This window comes from Zonotrichia leucophrys, chromosome 2 (assembly GCF_028769735.1).
Source record: "Zonotrichia leucophrys gambelii isolate GWCS_2022_RI chromosome 2, RI_Zleu_2.0, whole genome shotgun sequence".
Lineage (NCBI taxonomy): Eukaryota > Metazoa > Chordata > Aves > Passeriformes > Passerellidae > Zonotrichia > Zonotrichia leucophrys.
The window spans coordinates 98,273,209-98,277,467 of NC_088171.1; positions in this window are offsets into that span (position 1 = coordinate 98,273,209).

A 4,259-nucleotide genomic window follows, 5' to 3' on the forward strand; every position below is an offset into this window, starting at 1 on the left:
TTTTCCCCCCCCCCCCAAAAAAAATTTTCCCCCCCCCAAAAAAAAACCCCCCTTTTTTTTTTTTTTTTTTTTTTTAAAAAATTTTTTTTTTAAAAATTTTTTTCCCCCCCCCTTTTTAAAAATTTTTTTTTTTTTTTTTTTTTTTTTTTTTAAAAAAAAAAAAGGGGGGGGTTTTTTTTCCCCCCCCCCTTTTTTTCCCCCTTTTTTTTAAAAAATTTTTTTTGGGGGTTTTTTTTTTTTTTTAAAAGGGGGGTTTTTAAAAAAAAAAATTTTTTTTTTCCCCCAAAAACCCCCCCCCCCCCAAACCCCCCCCAAAAAAAAAAAAAGAATTTTTCCCCCCAAAAAAAATTTTTTTAAAAAATTTTTTTTCCCCCCCCCCCCCAAAAAAATTTTCCCCCCCCCCCCTTTTTTTAAAAAAAAAAAATTTTTAAAAAACCCCCAAAATTTTTTGGGGAAAAAAAATTTTTTTGGGGGGGAAAAAAAAGGGGAAAAAAAAAAAAAAAAAATTTAAAAACCCCGGGGCCCCAAATTTGGGGGGGTTTTTTTTTTAAAAAAAAAAAAAAAAACCGGTTTCCCGGGGGGGTTTTTAAAAAAAAAAAAAAAAAAAAAAAAAAAAAAATTTTCCCCCCAAAAAATTTTTTTTAAAAAAAAAAAAAAAAAAAAAAAAAAAAAAAAAATTTTTTTTAAAAAATTTTTAAAAAAAAAAAATTTTAAAAAAATTTTTTTTTTTTTGGGGGGGGGGAAAAAATTTTTTAAAAAAATTTTTTTTTTTTTTAAAAAATTTTTCCCCCCCCCCCAAAAAAAAAATTTTTTTTTAAAAAAAAAAGGGTTTTTTTTTTTAAAGGGGGTTTTTGGGGGGGGGGAAAACCCCCCCCCCAAAAAAAAATTTTTTTTTTTTTTTAAAAAAAGGGTTTTTTTTTTTTTTTAAAAAAAATTTTTTTTTTTTTTTTTTGGGAAAAAAAAAAAATTTTTTTTTGGGAAAAAAATTTTTTTTTTCCCCCCCTTTTTTTTTTTTAAAAAAAAAAAAAAAAAAAAAAAACTTTTTTTTTAAAAAATTTCATTTTTTCCCCAACCCCTTTTTTTCCCCTTTTTTTAAAAAATTAAAAAAGGTTTTTTTTTTTTTTTGGTTTTAAAAGGTAAAATTTCCCCCAAAAATTTAATTTTTTTTGGCCAAAAAAATTTTTACTAAATTTTAAAAAGTAATGCTGGACTATGATTTAAAAGGGTTTTGGGCCCCAAAGAAATAAATAATGTTCTTTCAGAAAACTCTAGGGCTTCTAAAGACTAGCTTCAAGAGATTTTTTATTGCTTGGCAAAGATAATGATAAAAGGATTTTAAAAAAAGCAGAAAAAAGAAGCGGGGAAAGGGATAAAAGGGGAAAAACCCAGTGCATAACAACCTGCTAAAATTTTTTCCTTTTTTCAGCACCTTCAAAATATAATTTTTTAAAAGTATGATGTAAGAAAATGAAAAAAAAAAAACAATGCTTGTTAAGAAAATTGTTGGATGACACTCCCAAAAGGATATTTCTTTGTAAAGGGGTTTGGGGGAAAAAGACAGCTTTCTTCTCCCCAGTAACATAAAAAAGGAGGTGACGCTCACAGAATAGTAAAGCAAAGGGGGGGGGAAAAAAAGAAATGTGACAAATGTCCAATAATATAATATTTTGGGAATCAGAAGAAAAAAGGGTGCGAATAAAAAAAAAATTTTTTTCAAAATTTTTTATTTTTATTTTTCTTTATCAACAAAATGAAGCAAGTATCAATTAAATACCAAGTAAATTCCATTGACTCATTTTCAACTTCAAAAAAAAAAAATTTTTAAAAAAATGAAGGGCCCCTGGGGGGTTTTTGAATCAACATTAAATTTAAAAAAATGAACAGGGGGGCCCGCCCCGTAAAAAAATTCCCCTTGAAATTTTAAAAAACCCCCGATAATTTTGGGTTTTTAAACAAAACCCCCGAAGCTCACTGAGCCAAGTTTTCCCCCACTGAAAGCGGGGTTTAAAATTTAAACGAGATCAAATTTTTTTTAAAAACCCCTTTACCGCCTGAATTTTGAATAACTACTTTTAAAGATTTTGGGGGGGGCTGGGAGTTTCCCCAAACCTAAAACAAAAATTTTAACAGTTTGAGATAAAAAGTCAATTTTTTGGGGAATTTTTATGTATTTTTTAGATATTCCTATTTTTTCTGGATTGTTTTAAAGGGTTAATGCTTCCCCAAAAATTCACCAGCCCCGCTATGCCGTAAATCATCTTTAAAAGAGATTGGGGGTTTAAATCCAAACCAAAAATGTGAAAAAAAAAAAACTTGTGCCGCCAAAATTTGGCCCCTTTTAATGCTCAGATTTAAAAGCTGACGAGGGAAAATTTTTTAAATGGTCTGTCCCCACACAAAATAAAAAAAGGGAAAAAAAAGCCCGGCCGCATACCAGGTTTTGGGGGGCAATGCTCGACTCAGAAGGAAGTTTCCGAAATAAATTAAAGGAATCCAAGGAAGGGAAAAAAGTGTTTACAATTTTTAAAAAAAAGGAAGACTTGATAGGCAGCAAATATACACTAAGAAAAAACATTCCCCAAATATCTCATAGACATAGAGGATAAGGTATTGCTAAGGAATGTTCCAAATTCTGAAATTTCCAACCCCCAGGCACACTTTAATGTTTTCAGCAGCTGGGATTGTGTATCGAAAAAAAAAAAAATTATTATTCTTGTAATTAAATATTATTGAAAGCATACTAAAAAATAAAAGGCTCCCAAAAGGTCCCATTCTTTTAATGTGCTGTATTTTGCCCCATTGTTCCCTAGGGCAGTTTTTTTTAAAATTTCTTAGGTGAAAATCACTCCTCCCTGTTCTTTCAGACTAAAATTCCTTTCTTACTTCTCCCGTGCCTAACATTTTTTTTCTGCTTGAGAGAAATTAAAAATCCAAATGCCCTAAAAAACCCAATTTAAACAAAAGTTAAATTCAGGGGGCATTTTTTATGTAGGGCTTTCCGCATTTGGTAGTTCTCAAGGATTTTCGTTATCCCAGATCATTTTTTCTCATCTGTATATAAACCTGGCCTACAAGCCCTTTACTGTAACAAAACTGAGGCCCCCAAAACTTGCATGAGGGACCACTCAGAAGAAGAAGCCCCGGGGGAAGGGGTATGGCTGCTGGCAGTCACTAACCCGCCTGGTCTTAGTTTGAATTCAGATGCAAAGCATTGGTGGTGGATTCAAAAGTTTAGTTTGCAAAAAATACACTATTTTTTCTAGATAAGAATATTACTTGTCACGACAGCCTTGTCCCCAATTTCGTCCACTAAGTGTTTTTTTTCCCGCATTCTCTTCATACATTTTAATTTCAAAAAAATGTTTTGGGTTTTTAATTGCTAAAATCCTATCTGGGGAAAAAGAAGAAATGAAAACTGGTTTCAAAAAACAAGGAGGACAGATTTCTTTTTTTTTTTTTTTTTTGCTTGTATTCTTGAGGTAAAATCATATTTGCATCAAAACTTCATGGCACAAGCTTCTCAGAAAACTTCTGTTTTTCCCTGTGTGACTTTTTTTGGGAAATGAGGATGGGGAAAGGGTGAGATGATATCAGAAGCAGCCCCTGTCCCCTTTTTTCTTCTGCATTGTCCCAGAGGGCCCCGCCTTGGGCTCCAACAAGACAGAGGGGGCCCACTGCCAGGGGCTGGGGCTGCCCCCGTGCCCTCCTGGCCTTTTTTTTCTCCTGGCTCCCTGGGGGCTGGGTGAGCCCCCTGCCAGGCTCCGGGTCTTTGATGACCCAGCGCCACAGACCCCAACACCCCCCCTGCCAAATAATCAGGAAAGAAAAAGCAGGTCATTTCCACATGTGTTCCCGCCTGTGCATGAACTTAATGTAGTAGTGTTAAAAGAAATTAAAAAGGGACTGAATAGGAAAAAAAATGAGAGGGGCCTAAATTATTTTCAATTCTTTTTAATTGTTGACATTTTAAAAACAGCAATTTAGATACCTGAGTTCTTCCCCTTTCCCCGTCTCTTTAATGACATTGTGACTTATGCAAGTTTTTTTTTGTGTTGGCTTCTCTCAGAGTTGTTTTAAAAAAAAAAGAGTTTTTTAAAAGGTGAAAAGTTTTTTTGATTTCCCTTTGGTCAAATGACTTCATGGAGACAGGACAGCATTTTAAAGCTTAGCAGGTTTTTTTCAAGGAGGGAAAAGGGATAAAAGGAGGGAGCACTCAGCAGTAGACGAAATCCACCTCACCCGTTTTGGGGTTTTTTTTG